The sequence below is a fragment of the Thunnus albacares genome, chromosome 3 (assembly GCF_914725855.1).
Source record: "Thunnus albacares chromosome 3, fThuAlb1.1, whole genome shotgun sequence".
Classification (NCBI taxonomy): domain Eukaryota; kingdom Metazoa; phylum Chordata; class Actinopteri; order Scombriformes; family Scombridae; genus Thunnus; species Thunnus albacares.
Genome location: NC_058108.1, coordinates 5,951,018 through 5,977,168, shown reverse-complemented (window position 1 = coordinate 5,977,168; position 26,151 = coordinate 5,951,018). Strand labels below are relative to the sequence as shown.

Here is a 26,151-nt window from a genome sequence, read left to right as displayed (position 1 = left end):
TTATCATGAAATTATCATGTAAACAAATAAGGTAGAATAGGTAATAGAATAAGTGCTAACGAGCCATGTCTGTAAACATCCATCCATCCTAATAAAAGTAGCACTCAGTATTAACAAATAAATAAATAATTTATAAATAATTTGCAAATGTATAAAAATGTTCTTTTCTTTAGAGGCACATAATGTTTTATTTATATCGGTATAATGTTGGCTTTTTATTATGAGGGCTACATGCTCATGCTGTTACTCTGGCCGCTACTGGCAGGCGCTACTGCATCTATATACACAGAATTGACACATTTATGGAAAAATAAAAGAAAATGAAGAAACAGACAACTAATACAACATTAACGAGGAGCACCGTGAAAGGAGAGAGTTTGAGGACAAGTCGACGGGTGAAAACGAGGCAGTAGGAGCAGTTACATAATAGTTAACAGTCTCTGTGGAGCTGCTGTTATATGCTAGCTTTTTTAAGCTAATGTTAGCCCTGTCATGGACAACAGCTGCACTTGAGAAGAAACCAGCGAGCTATCAGAGAGCTGAACTTGAGCAGCTCGGAAAAAAGAACATCAGATTCAAGGTTAGACATCAACATTGTTAATGTTTATTTCTGGTCTAGTAAGATGTGCAGCAGTTTGTGGGGCTTTATGAGCATTGCTAATTGGTTAGCCAACTCCTGCTGTCTGTGAATGGTTCAGTGTGCGACTTGCTAATGGCAGTTTGTTAATAAACCATTTTCACAGCAGACATTTTTACTTTTCCAAGCGCAGGTGGAAGTCATTGACTGCCGTGAAAAGGGTCTATTGAGGTGTGATAGAAGTGGCAGACTCAGAGAAAGTCAGCAACACTTATAAGGTGAGATATTCTTACATAGCAACAGGTATTGTGTCAAAGTCTTTTCCACCTCAAATACAGACTAATACAGACTTCAACACAACACCGCTCTTATTATATTTTGCAGCTGCAGTTTATCAACTACATTGAGGATTCGTGGTTTTATTTTAACATTTTATCAGTTGTATCTTATGCAGTAACTTACTTCCTCTACAGTAGGACTGCAAGTAAGGATTATTTCTGTTATCGATTAGTCTGTCAATTGTTTTCTCAATCTAATCGATTGGTTGTTTGGTTTAAAAAATGACAGAAAATCGTAAAAAAAATTAGATAAATACATAACTATTTGCCAAAATCTCTTATTTTGTCCACAATCCAAAGATATTTAGCTCACTATCATTGAGGACTAAAGATACCAGAAAACATTCACATTTGAGTAGAGGGAATCAGAGAATGTTAAAGAATTGCTCATAATGATTAGTCGATTATCAAAATAGTTGCCCATTATTTTTATGTCGATCGACTTGTCGATGAATCAACTAATTTAAGCGTTTCCCCTAGGATTTTTTTCAGCAGTGGTGCTGTTGTGTGCATGCAGGACCCATATTTGCACACCAGCAATGTAATAACTTAAAAGTACTTTAGAATTGTTCCAGATAAGTTTATTCATGTTCACCGAGCCATGTGTGTAATAATTTACAGGAGAAGGGCTCTGGAGGCCCAGATGATGTTACTTCCCTAAATACTATGCATTTTTACATCATTTTGGACCATTATCATTCCAATATCTATAAACAAAAATAACATATCAATAAAATAAATAATAATTTTGACATGAAAATACTGAGTCGAGTTCAGAAAGAATGAAGAACGCTTTGATGTGATTCATGGCTGCAGGTTCCGCTGGCAGAGAGAGGAGGGGCTGGTCTGCCATCTCACTTTATCTTTCACTTTATCTGGTTAACTGTTTCCACCGCAGCCTCTCTGCTGCTGTCTGCTCCGTGTGTGTGTGTGTGTGTGTGTGTGTGGAGGAGCTGAGCCCTGCCCTCTGTCAAACACCGACACAGGGAGCAGAGGAGAGGACAGACAGGAGAGGCTGTAGTGATGACACAACGATTTCCATTCGTTCACCACTAGCTCCAGTCAGTTGCTTGAAGTTTAGAAAGTGTGCCTGTTTTGCATTTGTTGTGATTGTTATATACAACGTGAAATTTCAGCGGCGGCCTTCATTATTTAGCAGTGGTGCTGTGCTGCTGTTGAATTGTTGCAGCTCTACTCTACATAGACTCAGCCCAGCTCTGTCATAAGTTACCTGTCCACATCTCCAAAGCAGCCACACCCACACATCATCACATCATCAGTATTTAACACTTGTAGAAAGAGAAAAGATGACATTGTGGCCATCCAAGAAGAGAGGAAAAAGATTGAGGGTGCTAGGTGAGGAAGTGAATCATTTAATGGCCATTTTGCTATACCATACCCTCATAAAAAATACATTAAAGTATGCACTAACTTACCCTGGAAAAGTCTTAGCTAAAGGAAATTAGTGACAAGCAGAAAGGAGAGAAACCGTGAGAGAAGGGATCAATAAATAGAGGAGAGGGGAGAATGAATAAAGATTAACATCAGAAAGAAAGAAAAAGGGGAGGAGACGCTGGTGGAGGAGTGGAAATGAGAAAAGGAAGAGGGAGCAGGGAGGAGAAGACAGGAGGAGAGGAAACAGAGGAGGATAAAGATGGGAGAAAAGAGGAGAGAAAGAAGAAAGGCAAAGGAGAGGAAATAGCTAAGAAAAGGGCGACTGTGATTCATGTCAGTTGGGCTGCTCTGCATCATCCTGTATTCACTAGCTCATGATCTACCACTGCCTCTGACAAGTCTGTGTGTGTGAGTGTGTGTGTGAGTGTGAGTGAGTGTTTGTGTGAGTGCGTGAACACTTTATATAGTGTCTACTCTCTGAGGAAATGGTGCCAAGGTTTGGATAAGGATACAGATAAAGACAGGGGAGATGGGGTTGTAAATCACACATGCACACACTCACACACACACGCAGACACCACAAGCACTTCGACCTTGACTTCAGCTGCTACCCTCCACCTCTCATGAACATGTTGTGTATTATTCTCCCTCTCCTCCCGCCGCTGAAAACCAATGCTTATCTACTTTACAGCAGATAACCGAGAGCACACAAGAGAGAGGGAGAGAGAGAAAGAATGGGAGAGAGCAATGGGGGGAAAAAAGACGAAGAGATATGGAATGTGAGAGAGAGAGAGAGAGATCGAGAAATGAGACAGGTTGTAGCTAGCAAGAGGAGGAGAGATAGGGGAACAAAACCGAGAGGGGTCTGAATAATAGATAATATACCCAAATAATAGATAGAGAGACGGGCAAAACTGATGTGCTGCTGAGTGTGTCCCACATTTGTTCATTTGCTAAAGGAAAGGCACAGATGGATAATGTGTGTTGTGTGTATATGTGTCTGTTAGGGACTTCTCATCAGCATAAAATGGGGAAAATCCATAGCAGGGCAGGATGTCGAACCTGACTACTTATTTTTGTACCAACAGATGTGTACGTCGCCATGAGTGTCAAATACTGCCAAACACCAAAAGCTGGCATGGAATGACTGGTCGGATTTATAATCCTGTTTATTTATTCTTGGATAAGATTTTTTTGGATCACAGATGATTTCATGATGTCATCTGTGTGTGTTTTCTCGGCTCGGGGTTGAGACTTCAACTTTTAACAGAAAGCTTGCATTACAAACTGCAGGTGTGGAGGTGTGTGACCAGGCAGGACGGGGCAGTTGAATAATGGGAAATGTAGGAACCAGTGTTTTTGGAGCTTCACCCCATATAAGAGATTAGAAATCAGGTTATCTCAGCTGCTTCAGTTTTGACCGTTTTATTGTGTAATCTGTCTTTTGTGAGTCACCCAACCTTATGGAATACCACTTTACATCAAAATCTTGCCAATTTCATTTAGACTAAGTTCTTTTCAAGGCAGTGTATGTTCAGACAACATTTTTTTATTAAAGGATCAGAGAATGTTTTTACCTCCTACGGCTGTGCTACATGACCAAAATCTCATATCCTGAAAGAGGTAATTTTATATCCAGATAATGATACATATCTGTGTTCCTCTGTGGATTAAATTACTCTTTTCGGCCTTTTACTTACAAAGCGCTTACAGTAACGTAACAAGTGTAGTTGTTGTCAACTTGAGTACTTCACCTGGTTCACTGTCTCTCCTCTGCTGTGCTGTTTGTGCAGCACACACACGGAGGACTGAGTCCCACCCATGGTGAACCACAGAGAGCAGAGGAGAGTAGCACGACCATAAATGACAGCAAAATGATATTAGAGGCTCTCACACTGAGCTGAAATGAAACGAGTGCACATAAATTAGGTAAATAACATAAATAAACATAGTCTCTACTGCGTTTTGCTGTCATTTATGGTCACACTATTCTCCTCTGCTCTCTGTGGTTCACTGCGGCGGGGCTGAGTCCTCCGTGTGTGTGTGTGTGCTGCACACACAGCAGAGCAGAGGAGAGACAGTGAACCGGGTGAAGTACTCGAGTAGATGACAACTACTCTTGTTATGTTACTGTAAGTGTAATAAAAGCTTTGCGAGTAAAAAGCCAAGAAGAGTAATTTATTAATGTGATCCCAGCAAAAGATGGACAGCCTCCAAATGATGAAAAATATTGCCATAAAGAGTGTGATTTGTGACACAATGAAATAAACGATAAAGGGTAATATGAAATGACATTTTTCGTTACACAATATACATGGTCATATCGCACAGCCCTAATGCCTCTCAAAGTAAGATATTGAAACACAGGTATTTATTCTGCTCTTCTGGCATTAAATCATTTCAAACCATATCCAGCCCTGCTCCATAATGCTGATATTTGACTTTTCTGCAGACTTTTTTTTATCAGGCCTACAATTTCCCACACAGATGTATATGTATGCATGCGTCCTCTCTGTCCTCGACCAGCTAATGCTATGAACCACCTCTGGCCTCTTACCTTCTGCTCTGTTTATCACTGCTATATCATGTAGCCATGGTTTTCAACCCTGAAGATAGCACATTAGTCTGAAGTACAGTCTGTCCTGGCTAAAAGTCAATGTGTCCTTGAGCAAGGCACGCATTCAGCATGCAATGTTCTTGTTGCGTGTTCTGTTGGAGGTTTTTTGTAATTTAAGTTCTCCATGTCTCTGCTCCTCCACTACAATGTTTAAATAGGTTATCATAGCCACTGCAGTGTTAAATCAGTGCTGTTCTTCATGCAGTACATTCATAGATGTACCAAATTATGTAAAAATATATACTGAGCTGATATAGCAATCAAATATACTAAATGTATTTCATTTGTGTTTGCACTTCTTTATATGCATGTGTGTGCATATGTATGGGACCAACCGCCTCCTACACTAGCTCTATTAATACAAGTATCCATTGTGAGTCATTCTAACGCCAACTCTGGCATGCTGACTCATACATATAGTCCACCAGCACAAGTTATTTTTCGCTTTTAAATATTAGTAACATCTTTTGACCTCGTACAATACTGTAACCCCTGGGCTTAAAGTATTCTGGGTCCTCTCGAAGTTAAGTGAAATTAATAAATCAGGAGGTCAATAGTCCCTTGGCTAAAGTAAACCCAGGTTTTCTTAGAACGGTAAGAACTAATAATGGTAAGAACTCAGAACTAATTTGTAATGAGTTCAGCAATCCGTTGGTCAAATCAGTCTTGGGTCTTGTCAAGATAAAATAGTGCAACTCATTAGGACTTGGATAGTCCCCTGGCTACAGTTTCCTCATGATAAAATGAGACTAATTTGTTAGGACTTGGGAGTGTTCCCTTGGCCAAAGCTGCACCTATTATTTCTTCAACTAAAATGGTACTAATTCATTAAGATTTTAGTAGTCCCTCAGCTAAAGAAGATCCGGCTTTTCTTGGAATAAAGTGGCACTGATTTATGACACCTTCACAATAAACTGTTTCAGTCAAATAAAAAAATAAATGAAATTGTTACTGATAATATCCCAAGTACTGGCTCTGAAACATCAGATATATGACTACAGTCATTATTGGGAAAGGTGGGATGAACAGCAGATTTTAAGCAACAAGAGGACACACAGTATACAATAGATACTGTGTTGTGTAACGAGAACTATATATAATCTCATAGTTTTGGAATCGTGTTCTCTGAATTGACCCATTTGTTATACATATCACATTTTGACCAGGACAACAATCATTCATTGCAGTGTTGCCAGTTTTTACAACTTCTTGCACTGACAGATGTCATTGTTTATAGCAGAGGATACTCACTCTCAGTGTAAAACATCTTCTCATAATCTATTAATTAGATACAAAAGCATATGTGCACACAAATACACATAAACACGATTCAGATATTGACATTATGCAGCCAGGGCCACATACACATGCACACACACACAAACATGCGCGCGCACATGCACACACAAACTGCATGGTGCTGACTCATGGAGATTAGAGGAGAATAATAATCCTATTATCCTGTTGTCTTTTCCCCATGTCTTCTATTACACTTGACAAGAGCAGATAGGAAGTGTTTGTGTGTATGCGTGTGTGTGTGTGTGTGTCTAAACAGGAAAGCGGTATGAGTGTTTTCTGTCTTTGCATGTGTATGTGGCACTTGCATGATTGAGTGTGTTAGAGTGTGAGTTATTTTGACCCTCCCTGTTTGTGCACATACATAAACTGCACACTGATGGGAATACAAACTGAACACATGCCATACACAATCATAAAATGCCCACATTTTTACAAAAGAAAAAAGTTCTAGTTCTTCAGCTCCCAGTTGAGTTAACTTTGGATGCTGGTGTGTGTGTGTGTGTGTGTGTGGCCCAGTAGCTAATGGTTTAATGGCTATAGACGAATATATAGGGCCCATAATGTCCATTAGAGTCAATGGAAAATCAATAGCTGTCATACGATAGACTGGAATGTGGGCTCTAAAAGCATCCAAATGTTTTTTTTTTCATTCTCTCTCCTGATCTCCATCCTTCTTTCCCCTTTCCTTTTTCATTCTCTTCTTCCTCTCTCGTCCTTTTTACACTCCGTCCATCTCTCCATCTCTGTGATTTATGTCTTTCGCCCTCCTGCATCTTCGTTTCTTCACTGTCAAGTAGGCTAATTTTTGTAATTTTATTTCAGTCTGTTAACAAGCTTCCTCCTTCTATTCTTCCTCTGCTCTCACTCTTCTTCTCCATTATGAAATTATCTCTGTTTCTCCATCTCTCTATCTATCCTCCCCTTCTCTCTCCTTCCGCCATCAAGGTGTTTAAGTATGTGTTTTTCTCTGTCCACTGATGGATGTCCGCCGGCTAAATATCCTCAATAGCCCTTTAAAATGTATGGAGGAAGGACAGGCAGCAATGGCAGCTAAATCGACTCATTTTACACACTCACACACACACACACACAGTCGCGCACACACAGACACGCAGAGCAATTACCCGTGAAGGTGCAGTTGGTGACGGCCTAATACTTGACACTTGCAGCTAAGTGTTGACCTATTGACCCCCAAGCTTCTTGGTATAGGTGCTTCTTAATGACTTTATCTTCCATCCTACTCTCTCTTTCCCTCTCTCTCTCTCTCGCACAATCTATCACTCTCTACTTCTGTCAATTCTGACCTCCATCTTCCTTCCTCTCCTTCTTTGTTTAATCCACACAGCAGTATCCGTCTCTTCCACCCGCCTACAACTAAAGCAAATACCAGTTGTCATTGAATTTCTATCTCTGAATGTACACGCGCACACAAACGCAATCACACTGACATCTACTGTAGTGACACACACATAGAGGGCACTCACAGTCACACACACACACACACACACACACACATACAAATCTACCTAAACACGCTCAGTCAGGTATAGTTTGCACATACACACAGAACCTTCAAATAGATGCACACACAGGTTATCGGCCACTGAATCAGACAGACCACCACCACGTTTCCTTTCTGTTGCATCAATACTGTTTTCTTTCTTTTGGTTCCCATGACCATAGGCCTTTTGATGGAGATGGTTGCTATAGTAATTCAATACATTCAACTGTAACTATCGTACTTTAGCATTGATCCTTCACCTCAACGCTGTGTGTCTTTTGTGTGTTTTGCACGTCGTCTTTATCTCCATGTCCGTTTCAGTCTCTTAGCATTTGTGTTCACTGCATCCCCTTCAGTCCGTGTAATTGAATGCAATGTGTCTTATTGTGTTAACGTTTCTGCTAACGTCTCATTGTGCACGTTCAGTAGATGTGGACTCGGAGGATACAGAAAATAATCACATAATCACATAATTATCACTCACAGAGTTAGAATCTATCTGTGGTGGTAGCTGACAGGAGTTGGAGGGGGGAGAGGAGCAATATTTGCTCCTCTGCACATTGTAATTGCCAAGTACATTGTGAAAAATAAATAAATGAATGAATTACGTTGCAATTGTTTTGTCATTTTATGTAAAGCACATTGTGTTTTTCTTTCAACTCTAATTCCAAATCTGTCTCAAAATTAATTTAATGTTACATCCTCCCTGAGACGATGGGAGGTCCGCTCGAGCCTTGCACGCTTGCTAATAACTTATTTAAAGATTATGAAGAACATAAGAATATAGTCTAACTTATCAGAGTTAACTTGAATGCATCAGTTTTGAACAAATTTGCACAGAGGTGTTTATGACACTAACCATGTGTGATATCCGGATTGATTGGGCCAGCCATCTTCTCTGCGGGGAAAATCCGGTAAAAGCCAACAAGCATGGATGCTTTTCATTAAGCTAATTTATGCTTCCAAGCGTCCTCCCTCCTCTGTCCTTTGGCCGTGACCCAGAAACCCATCTCCCTCCACCATCATCGAGGCTATTCCAGTCCCTTAAATGCACCTCAGAGGAGGTGCTCAGAATGAGGAACCACAGGTGTATCCTCTGCGGAAGTTTTTTACCAGATGGCAGCACCCCTTTGATAGCATGTCTTTATTGAATGCTCAGCTGATCTGACGGGACAGTAAACAGTTGGGTTGTTGTAGAAACAGCTGTAATGGAGTAATATTAATATATTTGACTGTAATATAGCAGATCAGTAATCTGTGGAATGACAGCACTAACAGCAGCTTTTCATATTTATTCATAAAATAAGCATAAGTGAATCATGAATCTATCACAAAAAACAGTCTTGTAAAACTATTATTTTTCTTCATAAGCCAAAGGCTTCTTTCTTCTTCTCTCTTTCAAGTACGTCTCAGCTCCTTCAGGAAAATGTGACACCTCACAGCTGCGTGTCTCCTATAATAACATCCTGAGCCTGAAGAGGACGTCAGACTTTCACAAACTAAATAAGTAATATTTATTTAAACATATTCTGCAGGCTACAGCTGTTTTTATTGATCCTTTACGTCCGTTCTGTTCTTTCAATAATTAATGGATTTAAATTGTCTGTTTGTGTCTTATTCTGTGACAGCCAGACGCTGCTATCTACCCAGAATCAAATAATAAAACATTGAAGCATTTATCAGGTGTTTTCCTTTCAGCTATCACTATGTAGAAATTATTGAGTAACAGGGTTTTAATTATACATGAACTTTAAGTGTAAACTTAAGAGTTTAAACAGTTGATAGCTGACTTCTACATATTTGACAGTTGAAGTGATGTGCATCATGAGTAGTTGACGCTGGAGTGTGAGAGGACGTCCTGCCTGATGAATTCAATTCCTCCGTCCTCGCGTCTCTCTCTTGCATCCTCGCTGGGAGAAGCTGAGACGCGAGAAACAGATGTGAGTGAGGGAAGCAAGGGGACACGTTAGCTTAATGAAAAGCACATATATACCGCTCCTCCTCCTCTTCTTCTTTGGTTTTACTGGCGGACTACAAACCAACGTTAAAGGTGCATGCTGCCACCTACTGTACCAGAGTGTAACATCATGCTATTCACAAAGGAATGTAAGTATGGGAAACCCTGAATATTATCTTCTGCCCTCAAGGCGTGCAGGTGCATAGCTACGCAACAAGCTAAACACACTTTGAATAAAAGGTGGCTTAACTGGAAGCAGCTGTGAAACTGAAAGCAGTGTTGGATAAAACCCAACAAATTCAATGATAGTGACTGCAAATCAGAAAAGACAAGATGCCATCAACAACAGCGCAAACATCATAGAAATTAATAAGTACAATGACAAGGAAACTGGATTTCCAAACAAGCTGTCAGGTTAGTTACATTGTTACTCATGGCAGGAAGGGATAAAAAGAATCATCAGCAGGGGCGGGTACCTGATACTCATACTGGTACCTGATGGTACCTTTTTTCGGTACTTTACTCTGTCTGCAATAACAAAGTAATACTACTTTGTTATTACAGAGAGACCGCCAGAGATTTTATCACATGACTGTTTTGGTACCAATATTTACCTGCTAGTATGGCAGATAGCCTTCTGAGATTTAGGCTACTTGCCAAACTGAATATCTACCCGCGTTTGGCTCTTGGTAGATTTTAATTTCAGACCCTGGCTGAGATGAAGTGCTTGTGTGTTTTTTTTTCCTGCTCCACCTTCTGCTCCTCTCTTTTTCTCCTTCTCAACCTTTCAGTCTTTCCTACATGTGTCCCTCAAGTATTTCCATTTTGATTGGCAATGTTCACCTATAATCAGATAAGTGACAGTATATAAACGGAAGCAGATTGACATTAGCCAGGTCGCTAACTTAATGCTAACGGAGGTTTGACTAATATCAAGCTTGCAACGCACAGGGTGATAAAAACACAACACTCAGCACTGAGCGTCTGGCTCTCTCTCCCAGTGTCTGCTCCCACAAATGGTTCTTTTTTATCTTTGTTATGATAGTTTCTCTCTGACATATCATTAAGCTCAGACAGACACAGACGCTTAGACAGACACAGCCAGAACAAGCTTCTCCATTTTTCTTGGTTACCAGGGTGATGAGTCCCGCCCCATCTAATATATGATTGGATATCTGAAAAAGAGCGAAACTGATCACTCCAGTGCCTTTTCAACTAGAAGCGCTTGGTGTGGCCGCACAAAAAAGTCGGAGCAATCTGACAGAAAGATGCTGGGTGCAGCTCTTCTTCTGCCACGTAGGCTCTCTCCTTATTGGGAACATTTTAAAAAAGGGGCAGGGGTTACTACTAGAAACAAAACATCCAACTGAAACCAACTGCTTTAGGCACAATATATTCATTCATTCATTCACTCACTCACCTGTCTGTCCCCTAGAGCCCAGCAAGACACATAGCAGTGTCATCAGATGACAGGACCAGGATTGCCTACTGTTGAGCTGTGTAATAGTGAGCATCTGTGAGGCACGTCCTTTCACAGCATTCATCGGCTATGTCCAGGTATCTGTTCACTCATCTTTGCATTTACCATCTCTGAACATACCTGTTCATTTTTGTCTATTCATACTCCTGCTTGTGTATCGTAGTCTACATTTTCGCATCCATGCCAGCATTTAGCTCACACAATGTATGTGTGAGTATCTGTTTACAGTATGTGTGAGCAGCAGTTGGCTAAACAGACAGTGTCCGACATGGTGAGCTATCCCTAATGAGAGAGTGAGCTGGCAACAGAGGCTACTGTTAGACACAGAGAGGCTGCTTGTTGCTTTGCCTCAGTTGCTTTTTGCTACAGCTCCAATAGGCTAACGCACACTTGGGACATGGGGGGGGTGGGGGGGGGGGGGGGTTGGACTGAGGGCAAAGCGGATAACAGCCTCCCCTGCTGCCTTGCCTTCAATGGCAAACAGTCTAGACATTACACAGTTTGAACATGGATTGCAGGTGATGCAATGTTTTACGGACCAGCCTAATTGTGAGTGTGTTTAGTACAAGGTAAGATTTTATTGTAGCTTGTAAATAAAATCTTGTAAAAGGAGGCAGTTTTATCTTCACACCCTCTTGGAATGTGTTCACTGTTCTCTGTTGCCCTGCTACTCTCCTCTCTCTGTCCCTCCTTGTCTCTCTAATCTCATGTACTTTTTTTTTTTTTACTTGACCTCTTCCTCCTCCCTGTTTGAGTGCATAAAAGTCTACATATTAGATAAAAGTGCAATTTATTCATTTATTTGAGTCACTGTGATGGAGAGCAGGGGTTGCAGCAAGCAGTGGGAATGCCTTTGCTAAATGTGTATCACTGAAAAGGAGAAGATTACTGAGCCTTTTTTAACTTGCGTCATGTTGTCTTTGCTATCAGCGATATTCACTGGCATCAGAAACTGCTGGCAGGAAAAATAAGCAGCCCATGCTGACATGAAGTCCTGACATGTAGTTACATTTGTGAGGAGGCGCATGGAGCTTATATAAGCAACAGCCTTAAATACGCAATAACCCCTTAATGCAGAAGCATAAATGAAGCTTATCATTATGATAAGGTCGTACTTACAAGGTTGATTGCCGAGAAGCAAGAGTGAAGTTAAATGGGTCACGGAACACACGCAGTCAGAGGATCATCCAGGTTTTAAACAAAGCTGCAGATTACTTTAACCTATCTGGGAGAGAAAACTGTTAAATTATTACCCAAACTCCTTGTTGTAACTTTGACCTACCGAATTTTCCATTTCCATTTTGTTTGTGCATACTTTTGGGTATTACCTCTAAATAAAGCGGTTAATAATTTGGCTAAAATGTTGTCGTGGTTACAACTTGTAAGATTATCTGATCAACGGCGTTTCTTTCCTCATCTGACTTCTTTGTGATATCTTCCTAGATCTCAACAACTAGTATGGTGAGTACAACATTATCATAGACACACAGCTATAAATAGAAACATCCTTTTACAGGAGGGATGCAATATTGCTGGAGAGCTTTGACACCCATTAATAGGGGATTACGTCGAGTGCAAACTCATCTGCAATCTTTTTGACTCAAGTTCCTTCAGCAGATGAAGTGAAAAGTATTTAACTGATTTATGTAAATGATCTGAAGATTAGGTCTTTTTAAAGGCGACACACAGACATTAGAAAGGAGATATTAAGTTAAAGTGAGGCAAATATAAAAAAAGTTACTGTACAAAAAAGCTGCACAACCGTAATTATAACTTTGTGCACGTATATCCACAGACTTTTATTTTAAGTGTATTATGAAATGGTTGCATAGAAACTGGCTCCCCTGGGGTAATCAATGGTTATACTTTTCCACATTTATATTTACCACTGTGCCAGAGTAAAAAACAAACAAAAAAAATGTAATGGAAAAAGAAAAAAAAAAAATCAGTCGCAGCAGCCACATAACTTGAATTTCGTGAAGGCCTGTTTTTACTTCATATATTATAGATGGAGCCTGTTATATAGAAAACACCAGGTGGGCCAGTATCATTACCTACCTCAGAGGCAGACAGCAAACATGTATCTACTGAGTAAATATTAGGCTGCTTGGACAGGCATGCAGCGGTTTCCATGGTAACTGACCCATATGGGATATTGGAAACTAGATGCCATATTTAGAGTTGCGAGCCAGACATTTTATCGCCCGCTGTAGCTGCTGACTGAGAATTTGATGGTACTAATGGGTAACTCCTGGTTGTTTGTGTATGTGTGTGTGTGTGTGTGTGTGCGTTGCCTGTATATTTGTGCGTCTGTTCAATATGCACAAATGCACTTGAGTACATGTTAGCACGGGTTTGTGCTGACATGTTAGTATTGCTGTGTCAGTGATTTTTTTTGGGGGGGGGGTGTGTGCAACTGTGTGTGTTTGTTTGTGTTTGGAGTCACTTCCTAGTTATCTCGCTAAAAGGAGAAGTTTGTATGAAGTGCTCCTCCATACTGTTGAGACAGTGCAGTAACTGGGTCGGGCCTACAGGGGCACAACAGATGGACTGTCAATGTCTAACTCTCTTAACCTCAAGTCACTCTTCCTTTATCAACATGAAAGTTAAATGAGCGCTAATCACAAAGCGGGTAAACACTGTTAAATAAAGTAAGAAAACTAAATAACTTGTAGGCTCGGATATCAGTAAACTGTGCTTGAATGATGTTGCTGATTAAACACAACACATGCAGCGTATCTGCTACAAAATGCAGCGTCAGACATGTAAAAAGAGAGAGAGAGAGAGAGAGAGAGAGAGAGAGAGAGAGAGCCCAAGACCGCCAGAGAGAAAGGGATGGGAGGGAGGAACAGTAGTATTGTGAAGGCTGGAATCCAATTATCTACTAACAGTGGATTCTCCCGAGGGACCACTCGAAGACCAGCATGGGAAGCTGTGTGTGTGTGTGTGTGTGTGTGTGTGTGTGTGTGTGTGTGCGCCCGTGTCTGCGTGTCTTTGTGTGGGTCTGAGCCTGTGTCTGGACAGGCCAGCTGTGGCAATTATAAGTTAAAAGTTACAATTCAAGGCCGTCGTGAGATCGAGTCAAGGAAGAGAGAGAGAGAGAGAGAGAGAGAGAGAGAGATGAAGTGAGTTTGCATCGCCAGGATAAGACTGGACAAGGCAGCTGTTTCCAAAAGGATGATGGTGATATTTAAATACCAAAACCAACAATGAATTGTCTGTATAGTTAAAACTGTATATATATATTATTCTTCTCTGCCACAGAGTGCCAGTGTTATTATTTATATTTGAAAAACAGTGCACTGTTCCACTGGGGGACATGTTACTTAATTACAATGAACAAAGGCGCTGTATTATTATTATTATTATTATTGTTATTTTGAGTCAATCCAACATACTCCTCCTCTTCCTGCTGTTCATACGCTCACCTAATGTGTATTCATCTGCAGCTGAAAATAGTCCCCAACAAACACACAGTTTATACGTATTAAAAACCACAGAGCCTTATTTTAAGCAAGTATTGAAGTACTATGTTTGGTTTTACATTGAATCCAATGAGTCTTGGTTTTGTGAAAGTTTAGCTAGTACAAGCTTCAAACACAGACTGATGCTGTCAGTGATGTAGTGGAATCCACCAGCACATGTTAATAAACTATCATGCTAAACTAAGACAGTGAACATGGTAAACTTGCTAAACATCAGCATGTCGGCATCGTCATTGTGGCCATGTTGCCATGCTGTTAAAACTGATCATTTTTCTTTTCTCTATTTCTCTGTTTTGTGAATTTTATGTGTTTTTTTTTTAAGTTACAGTGTGTATGGCTGTCCCAGCCTCCACACAAACTGAGAAGAACTATAAGAATTTGCAAAAACTGTTGTAAAATAAGTTGTAAAAAGTTGAAGGAAAAGGAGGAAAACAGGACAGCTGCTTTTCAAGTGCCCATGAAGACCTTCGTTTTACCCTCCTTATGACAGGTGCACTCTGCTTCAAAAGCTAATTTTAAAGTGTTATCTGATATTATAGATTGCAGCATCTTGAGAAATGACATTACAATTGATGTGATGCAACGACATTCCTACACCATGAGCTCCCTTGTGAAATGTGATAACGATATATATATATATGCTTTTTATTTTAATTGCCTAAAAGTAAACTTGTTAAATTTACCAGCTACACTTGTAAAGCTTGTTTAAGTTCCTCTCCCGTTGCCAAAATGGATATCAAGTTTTTGGACTGAAACATCTACAGTAGTGTACTTGGCAGTTAAACTTAATTCCGACTGATATGAGGAGAGGGTGTTTACAGAGATTTTTACTGTTATATTGACAATCTGGAGTTGTGAGTAGAGGACACAATGTACCAGACACAGGCAGCCATATTGACTATATAAAACCTGTTTATGAGCCCTGTGAACTTAAATAACAGTGGGGGATGATGGAGAAGGTTTCTGTCTGCATACGAATGGAAGGTAGACTGTTTGTGTGTATGGGAAACAGAAGGTGGCTTTATTTGTTTGTGCATTTGGGCAGTTAGGTGCAGCTGTGTGTGTCGAAGATTATGTCTTTGTTTATATGTGTGTGTTGCTGTGTGAAACTTTAAAATTAAAAAAGAGAGCCGTGTGTGTTTATGTGTGTGTGTGTGTGTGCAGATGAGCATGAAGCACAAGCAATAAAGTTTGTGTCCCCACGACCACATCCTCGCTTCCCTCGCTCGGATCCCTTCTTAACAACCTTGAGACAAGTAGGAAGGATACAAGGATGAGGATTGAAGTATAGTGGGTTTTTTTTTTTTGCCTTCCGCAGTAGTTTAGTCAGCTAATCCTCATGCTACACACCTGTCATGTGGCTTTGAGTTTGGATTCACATAAGTATTGTGATACAGGCTTGTAGCGTTTCAAATTTATTTATAATACATATAAATTGTAATATTTTTCTTTGTTTTTGTCTTTTTGTCTTGCGCTGCTATCTGTTAATTATTTGTGCCATTGTAGTTATGTGACAGATTTCCCATCCACTAAAAGATTTCTGTTTCCCCTTCTCTAAACTTTTCTTGTAGCCTTTTTTTTTTCTCCTCTCACTCCTTATCTCCTGTAAGATATTTGTATTCGTTGGACCAATTTTGATTGATTGGTAGGTCGAGGGCTGGAGGATAGAGGAGCAAGACACTCCCGTCAGTTGGGTGTTATTGCTTGCAGTTGATGACAGTTCACAGCAGCTACACTTCTCTCTCTGTTTACTTGTCAAGCAAACTTTTTACACCCGAGAAATGAAAATTCTACAAGACATATTTCCTGCACCAGCGCCATTAATTATTGATTTGTTTATCAATTTGTTCAGTCGTTCATTCATGGAGGACAGAATTTATGGTCGAGGGGACAGAATTTATCACTGTGGCGAGGCGCGGTAGCAGAGTTGAGTCATACGGAATTTCCTGCTATTTCCTTTTCCTATGGAAATCAGATGAATCAGCAAAAAAGCTGAATAATAATTACATAACTTCGTAGGTGGTGGTAAATACCTCTCTCTCTCTCTCTCTCTGAGCTGTGGGGCTACATGTTTACCTAAAGGAGGAGTGGTAATTGGACATGCATATGTGTGAGGGGTTGCAGACGCTGTTTTAAACGTTGAAGCGGCGTTATCAAGACATTGTGGATCAGATCAGGATTTCTGAACGTTATGCTTTGCTGCTTTATCATTGGCATGCCGGTGTTTAGAAACAGAGTGTGTGCATGTTGCTAGTGGGAGCTCAATTTGATTTCTATACGGTAGATATAAACAGGCACACGAGTGGGTTAATAGACTTACAAGTTGATCAGGAGAGAGCCAGAGAGAGAGAGAGAGAGAGAGACATTGGGGGGAGCGATGTGTCGAGTGGGAAAAACAGAAAGATGAGATGTAGAATAACAGCTTTATGTCTGTATATGTGTGCAAACTTGGCAAGGTCTGATTATCATTGTCAAGTTAATAATACCTCATCTTTCTCAGTTTCAAATTCTGTCTGGCTCCAGCAACACGGCCAGGTTAGAATAAATGAGTGTCACCCACACACACTCATTTATGCAGAAATTAAATGAGAATAGTTGGTGGTTGCTATAATGAAAGGCTGATGTTCGTGATTTTTTTTTTTTGGAAGAGGACGGTTGATTCGTGTGCCTCGTAGCCCCTCTGCTCTGTTGTTTTTCTTCTTTGAATATGACTTGATATGAGCATGTGGAGACCATATGGATGGCTGAAATACTCAGAGAAGTATGCCATGTATCGAAATACCAAACAAAGTGCTGTGGAAACATATAGACTTCTGTTCTATTAGACAAAACAAAATGGCGACTGTTTGCTTATTTGATCTGTTTGTGTTTTCAAGTTATTTTTAGGGTCTCTCAGGTTATGTCTTCTTTTTTTCTCCCCCATGCATTTTGTCAGAAAGGCACAACTTTTAAATACAGTTTTTAACACTCTTTCTCTCTGTTGTTATTCATCTCTCGTTTGACATTTGCCAGTTTTGTTTCATAGAAGACAAAACCTATTTCTGGCGTTTCCAAGCAATATATGGAGAAACTACTTCACAGTTTAAAACAAAGGTTTGCTATTCCTGCTGTTAGCAGTCTGCGGACTTGACTGTGTCTCACAGCTTTCATGGCTGTTATCAGCTTTTAGACATAATAAGGAGAAACCTGACAGTGTTCCCACATTTGGTTTCTCTTGCCTTCCTCACATTTATTATTTTATTATTTCTTTTTTTGTGAAAAAATTGGAATGGATCACATACCTTTCCACATTCCTGAAGTGTCTTTGACTAAAACACTGAATTCTTACATCAGCTGGAGGGATGCTGCTCTGCAGCTGACCCTGACCTCTGTGTGGATCAATGATGTTACACATTATTAAAACCAAGCGGGTGTCACTGATGTGAAAATTGCTCAAATGATCTGTCATCTCACACAGCAGTAATGCCTCTCTCACTTTTGTCTTTATCAAAAGTTCAGCTCATGCAGACATTTTGGTCCCTAAATGGGGGACACTTGTGGTCTCTTACTTTTTATGGTTTGTTTCTTCTTTTATCTGGCAACACAATCACATCCAAATGGAGGCCTGACTTCATTTGACTTCACTTCTAAGCAGGGAGTGTTTTAAACATTATATGGGAACTGGGATGTGTCTGTGGTTTATTTGTAGCTTTTGTACAGTCAGTGCTCCTTTCATTTACCAATGAAGTACAGGAATACTGTACGTTGTTTCTGTGGTTACAGAATTTCTGCCTTTATTTGCAGCATCTATAATGAATTAAAAAACCCAAGTTTTGGAAACAAGTGCATTTTTTTTCATTTGTTACTACAAATCCTGTACACGATGGAAATATTAGATGAAACATACAGATGGGTGACAATTTGAAGGAAAAACTGCTTTGGGGGGCATTTTGCTGGCATGGTTTGGGTCCACTTGTCCCCTTAGAGGGAAGGGTCACTGCAAATCAATACAAAGTTGTTCTGAGTGATCACCTTTATCTTATGATGAAACATTTCTATCAAGATTCAAGATCTTTTATCATTTTACAGCACAAGGTTGCACAACGTGATGTAGTCTGTAGCCCCCCAGTGCCACTCACAAAAACAGAACACACACACAAATGGACCAACAAACAGCAAGTCACAAAAACAAAACTGTTTTTATGTTGTAGTGCAGAGGATGAATTGAGGAGTCTCACAGCCTGAGGAAAGAAGCTGCTCTGTAGTCTGGTGGTACGACAGTGGGTACGTCTGTATCTCTTGCCAGATGGCAGCAGGGTGAACAGACTGTGGCTGGGGTGGGTATTGTCTTTTAGTGTCCTTTGGGCTCTATGCAGCCTCCTCACATCACCGATATCATTGATGCTGGGTAGATGGGTACCGATGTTGTTCTGGGTGGTTTTAATCACCCGCTGCAGAGCCTTCCTGTCTTGGGCCATGCACATCCAATGCTAATTTGTGATGTTTCCAGTCAGGGTGTATTCTATTGCTCCTCTGTACAAGTTAACAAGAACTTGAGATGGGGATTTGGCCTTCTTAAGTTTCCTGAAGAAGTGCAGTTGTTTCTGGGCTTCTTTTTTACTAGGGTGGAGATGTGTGATGTCCACGACAGGTTCTCTATGATGCTGCTCCCGATATGAACTCTCATTGTTGTTTGATATCTGGCCGATAATGGTGGTGTCGTCCTCAAACTTCACAATAGAGTTCTCTTCATGTCGGGGGTTGCAGTCATGGGTGCACAGCGTGAATAGGAGGGGGCTGAGCACACAACCCTGGGGGGCTCCGGTGTTGAGCAATAGAGTGGTGGAGGTGTGACCACCAATCCAAACTGTTTGGTGTCTGTTTATGATAATATCCAGTTGCAGAGTGTGGTATTTAAGCTCAGAGTGCTTAGTTTTCTAATCATTTTCATGAGGGAGATTGTATTAATTGCTGAGCTGAAATCAACAAACAGCATTATGATGTAGGAGTTGTTATTTTCAAAGTGTGCGAAAACTGAATGGAGGACAGTAGAGATGGCATCCTCTGTATGCAAACTGATGAGGGTCCAGGCTGTCAGGAATGTTGTCTTTGATATGCTTGAGAACCAGTTTTTCAAAGCACTTCATCAGAATGGGAGTGAGTGCCACAGGGAGGTAGTCTTTTAGACTAGACACAGACGCAGACTTTTTCGGCACAGGGATAATGATGGCTGTCTTGAAGCATGTGGGAACACTCTCCTGTGACAGTGATATGTTAAAAATGTCAACATCAACTAGGTGGTTGGCACATGTTTGAGTACAGGGCCAGGGATGTTATCAGGCTGAGCAGCTTTATTCATATTCACTCTTACAGGATTCTTCTCACATCCGCTGTGGATACTGACAGTGGCAGGTCCTCTGGAGGCGGAGTGGACTTTACAGCTGACTCTTTGTTGAGGATATCAAAGCGAGCATAGAATGAGTTAAGCTCATCTGGCGATTTGGCCTCACACATTATGGGGGCGCTCCTGCTTTTGTAGCCTGTGATGTTCTGGATCACCTGCCACATATCTTTGGTGTTGTTGGTGTTGAGGTCTCTCTCTGGTCTCTGCTGATGTTTCCGCTTTGCCTCCTTGATGCCAGCTTTCAATCTTGCTCTGGCGGTGTTGTATGCTTCCTTGTCACCTGACCGAAAGGCAGCTTTTTTGGCTCTAGATAGAGCCCTCACCTCTCCATTTATCCATATAGCCCTCTGGTTGGGGAAAGATTTTATTGTCTTTGTGATCACCTCATCATCAACACATTTGCTGATGTATAACGTCACTGTTGATGTATATTCCTCAAGATTGATGTGGGTCTCCTGGGTGAACATGTGCCAGTCTGTGCACTCAAAACAGTCATGTAGAGTGAAGATGCTATAGTTTCATCTGTCCACACTTTAACAGTTTCTACTGATGGTTTGAACCTTTTTACCAGCTGAGAGTAAGTAAGCAGGAGAAGCAGGGAAATATGGTCTGATAGATCAAAATGGGAACGAGGGAGGGCTTTGTAACTGCCAGTAATGTTCTTACAAACATGTCCAGGGTATTACTTCTCCTGGTGGGGATGTGGACGTGTTGGTGGAATTTAGGTAAAACAGTTCTGAGGTCTGTTTGATTAAAATCACCAGCTACAATAAAAATACCATCTGGTTGTTTTGTCATGTGAATGCTGATGACTTCATACAATTCCTGTAGTACATTTTTTGAATTTGCATCTGGAGGAATGTAAACAGCAGCAACAAACACACAGGTGAATTCTCTGGGCAGATAATATGGTCAACATCTTAACATTAAAAACTTGACATCTGGTAGACATTGTCTATCCAGTCTTATTTCATCCATTTTATTTTCCTGCGACCGGACATTAGCTGGGTAGAGGAATAGCCTTAGGTCCAAGCAGTGTTAGCTTGGACCTGATTCCGGCTCTCTTCCTTCTCTTCCTGGGGCGATGGCACTGCTTGTGGTGACGTTTGGTCCGGTTGATCTGGTGTTCGGGAGACGCCGTTGACAGTGATCGTTTCAAGGTCCACTGCACTTAATCCAATCCCTGCACTTCCTTTTCCAACGTTGATGAGTGTATTTCTGTCATTAGTAATACGTGCATCAGTAATAAAGACGAAAAAATAGCAAAGTTAAACAAAAATGTAGCCAAGTTTTAGGGAGCTACTGGCCCCTGCATTTGCATGCGCCGCTGTTGCCATGGGAGTGGTCTCTTCCAGGTTGACAATGCCCCAATTCACAGGACATGAGGGGTCACTGAATGGTTTGATGAGTATGAAAATGATGTGAATCATGTGCTGTGGCCTTTGCAGTGAGTTTTGGGGGTAGTCACGCTGAGCCATGACTTGAGTCGAGCTGGCATGCTGAGTGTTTTTCCTTTACACAGCAGGGTAAAGTAAAATATGTTGTCTACCTGTTGGAGGTTACCTGTTGCTGGCTGTCTGCAGCTCTTCATCAAACATCATCATCACTGCGGCTGATTCTGCTTGTACTATTCCTCCCTGCATTATTTCTGACTGATCCGCTGAACAAAGAGCTCCAAATATCTCCATATGTTGTTGTGTCGACTGCTTTTTAGCATTGCTGACGAAGCTCTGCTAATTCGGTGAGGAACACCTCTCATTTCCTGTAAATTCTTCACAATAAAAGTCCTCTTTTATTTAGTCATTTAAAAGCTTTGAAGCAGTAGAGCAGGAAAATGTTGGGTTTACATCAGCAGTAACTTAACACAATTCTGATATGCCTGCCTCAGCAGATTTCTGGAAAGCTGGCCAATCAGAACAGAGTGGGCTCATCAGGAGGAGGGCCTTAAGAGGCAGGGGCCAAAACAGCCTGTTACAGACAAAAGCTGAACTAAGGGGCTGCATAAAGGGCAAGTATAAGATAAAGAAGAAGTTTTTTGAACTGTGAATCATGCAAAGCTCCTCTGGTGGAGTCCAAAACTAAAAAATGTAGAGCTGCAAATTAGTGTAATTGATCCTCAAAATCCTCAAATCCAACCACTTATATATGGTTCAGTTATATCAAGAGTCACACGAAAAAACAGTTTGTTAGAGAGAAAAAAAAGATTTGCAGTGACTTCTTGATCACTGGTTTGACTATTCCTTGTTGATAACATCTCTCTTTAAGTTGTCCCCCTGGGCATGCCGTATCATCCTCCCGTGTAAGCCATTATGGCTTCTTCACCATTTCACTTGTGTGGGAGCAGCACTGCTAATCAATAGCCAATAAAGCCAGATCAATAGAGCTTACAGAGCAATCTAGTACTCTAAGGGCCTTGTCTGTATCACTGATGTAAGAACCCAGGTTTACCTATTTTTAGGACACGGCAGCACCCTAAAGCTTAGGGAGGTTGTGTTTGTCACTGGTAGGTTGGCCAGCTAAACCTATAGTTTGGAAAATATGGACAAGGGATTCACTGCTTTATACAGCAAGAAAAGTATTTAATCCATTTACTGTGATTTTACTTTTTAAGAATAAGCACCCTCGTTTTTCCTTGCTGTTGTCGTATTTAGCTGTTCAGTAATGACTGTGGTCAATACAGCTTATGAGCTCTACAGGGTCCTTGTGTTTGAAGGGAAGTAACTCACAGTGGATGGTTATCAACGACTTGCATTTAAGTTGACAACGATGACTATTTCTGATTACACTGTATTGATTATATTCAATGAGCACAGAGGTGGGATATTCACTTGACAATTGGGTAAGTAATGACTGTGCTAATTAAAGTCAACTGGTCAAAATCAATGACCCCTCATGGGAAAGGTCATAGTTCACTGTACCTATTACTGACCGTATATGAAGCAGATTTAAAGAAACATCAGACACTTAAAAGGAGGGAAGGGACCTCAGTGCTGGGTGAGGAATTTGAATTATTAAAATATCATCCTGTACAGAGTTGACTATTATGTTTAAAAAGAAATGAGTTACTGATGACATTACTCTTTTCTCCAATTCTGTGACATTTTAACCAGCACCATTAGAATTACAGATGCTACAGTTAAGTCGTTACTAGCAATGCATTTTTAAGCCTTATTAGCATAATATCTATCAATAGATTCCCCTTTTCTTGTCTTATAACTAGTCATACTAGTGGTTTTGCACCCATATGTTTTATCCCATTTTCTAAGAGTATTCTTCATTATTACAATTAACCATTTTTATACTGTTGAAGGCCTCCATTAGTTTCCATAATTTCTGTACAGAATAAAAACCAATTAGCCAACTCTTTAAATTTGCATCAGATGTGTGATTCACTGTTCATCACAGTGAACACCAAGTCAACACTATTTTTGTCAAAAGCTACATTGTTGCTGAGGTAATACTTAGCAGACTTTTTTATTGATATGTACTTAAACAGCGTTACCACCCAATTATAATGTAAGATGGACAAGAACCAATGCAGATTTGATGTGTACTGTTGTGGATTTCACATCTCAAGCTTTAGTTTTGTAATTGCTAAATGATTTTCATATCATACACAAATGGAAATCAATGGCTGCTTGAACTGTACAGATCAAAAGGTCATAAAAATGTATAGCATGCATTCAGAAATGGTCAGCGAATTGGAGTAGCATTTGTAGCAGAGGAGCTGTTATGTATGACTGTTCAGTGCTTCCCACAGAATTAGAGTCTATTTTTGGTGGTAGCTGATTTTAAAATCTGCCTATGTAGAAATGAATGGGATATTGTTGTATGATTTTAGCATCTAATTATTAAAAATTCTGCAGTAAGCGACATGGAAAATCATCACAGAGATACCTACAGACTGTTTTTTACAAGAATATTCTTTTGTTTGCTAATAGCAACTGCTGTTAACAATATGATTTGATTATTTAATGGTATTTTGAAGATTCAAATCTAAAGCACTGAGTGGACGATTGGTTTTGCTTTGCTATGTGATTGTTAAAAAAAGGACTAGTGCAAGAAAGTAATGACAGATGTATGTATTTCAACAAAAGAATACAAGAAAATAAGTAAGAAAAAAATAGAAACGTTCCTGTTTTGAACAACCTTCGTGGCCATTTGAGTATAGATTTCTGAGTTTATGAGGTGCACATGAATACACCATGAAGTCTACTTGACATGCTTTATCCATGGCTTTACAGTACAAAGTGATGTAAACAAGCAATCGATTTGTAAGTGGAGATAGCGCAACCATACTTCTCTTAAGTGCAGGTGGTGTGACGTGACCATATGATTTTTCTGTGGGTAAAAGCCTCAGGAGGGGCTATTTACAGACAGGTCCATTGTCAAAGTGTTTGTGAGAGAGAAAAGGGGAAAGGAGGGGTGCACTGTGTGCAGCTCTACAATGAAATAAGATTTTACCCATTTTAAATAGTAGAAAAAATATAAAATCAATATGTAGCGGTCAGTGCTGATATTGTGAAGGGCTGCCACAAATAAATCAATGTATGGGAAACACTGCTGTTTTTGCCAGTAAAACCACCTGTTAACATTGACTGTGATATCCACGTAACTACCTCAGAAACACACAATCACAGTCAAGTGGCTATCTTCTATCTCCTATAATAGTACAGGCTGCCAGGCCAATGAGAACCCCCGCCAGGCCAAAAAATATTTTTTTAAATGTCAAAGATAACGCCAAATACCCATTAATTTGCAAATCAATGGCCTTTTTGGAGCCTATGAGCAGCGCTGTTTCAAAACATGAGTCAACGTCTGTGTCGTTGCCTGGGAAACTGCAGGTAGCATAACTCCTTTTAAGGAATAGGGCAGAGTGTAAGTGAGTGAGTGGTTAAGCAAGAGAGTGAGCGTCAGAAAAATAACAGTGAATGTAAGTGGAGCAGAGGAAAAAGTTAGCAGCAAGTTAGCAGTCAGTCTGGCAGTAAATGTACAGTACAGACTACAGTGTGTCAGTTAATAAATGCCGGATCCCTAGTTTAATTTAATTTATCTATTTTTAAGGCCTTGACATTTTTAGCCAATGGGCACACTAAAAAGCAAGCATTTTGTAACGGTGTCTTCATGTTTGCACGTCAAAATAGACTAAGATATGAAGGGCAAAAACACCAAGAAGAGTGTGTATTTTCAGAGCAATGGGCTTTTGTTTTCAATGATTCGTCAGACCAACGACATGACATCATTGTAGCGCTGCTTTCAGCTCTCAGTCTGCATTAACTGAGCAGCTGCTTCTTTTCAAGATGCTAGTTTAGTGTTAGCATGAGCCTCAGAAAGCTAAACAACAACTCTGTGGATTTTTCACAAATTTATGCTTCAGTGTTCATCAACATGACACAATGAGCAGATTGAGGTACACTGTGACTGTTTTTCTTCATTGGACAGCAGGAAGGTGCATTTGTTTTACAATTAGCGTGGTCCTTACGGGCAGTCACCGAACATACCTGTAACCCAACCTTATTAAAGCGTAAGAGGGCACAACTGTGTACTGCAACATTTTCTGATCATTACACTGCACGTTCCTCGTCTTTTGGTTTCATTATTGGTTAATATATTTTTAATCAGTTACATTATTAACAGCAATTAATCAATAAACGATTAATCATTGACATCCCTAGTAGCATGTTTTTTGGCAAAAGGGCTTTTAGTGCAAGTTCATATTGTAACATGGTGTTGGTCTCAGCCTGGTGATGAGTCCAGTTTTTTTATCTGACAACCCTGTTGACAGGCTGACATCAAGTGTCAGTGCTTTTATGATGTGACAAGGCTACGGTTCAGGTGAGGTTTTGGGAAGGATCATGGTTTGGGTTTAAATAACTACTTTGTTATGACTAAGCAAACATCCTGGTTTGGATTAGAGGGACTACGTAGAGTTAGAAGGCCTTCGTCATGGTTACAATAATAACCACGCAGTCAGGGTAATTATCATTGTGGTCAGACACTAATAGTTTAGAGTTACTTTGAATGTAAGCAAAATATTATTCAATGTCAAGGTCTTTTTTTTGACAATGGCAAACACATGATTGTCAGCATACAGCACACCCACACAGATACATGCAGAG

General features: G+C 40.3%; 1 protein-coding gene across 3 annotated transcripts in view; it reads left to right on the top strand.

Annotated features, from left to right (window-relative positions):
- The first annotated feature begins 236 nt into the window (after positions 1-236).
- LOC122978908 (zeta-sarcoglycan) overlaps positions 237-26,151 on the top strand; it is a 283,738-nt gene continuing 257,823 nt past the window's right edge. For 2 of the 3 annotated variants that reach the window (XM_044345988.1, XM_044345985.1), the window contains exons 1-3: positions 237-580; positions 771-855; positions 11,120-11,241. The gene's annotated coding sequence lies outside the window, so the exon portion shown is untranslated. Of the gene's footprint in view, positions 581-765; positions 856-11,119; positions 11,242-26,151 lie in introns of all 3 variants that reach the window. The other variant, XM_044345986.1, reaches the window with a different exon arrangement.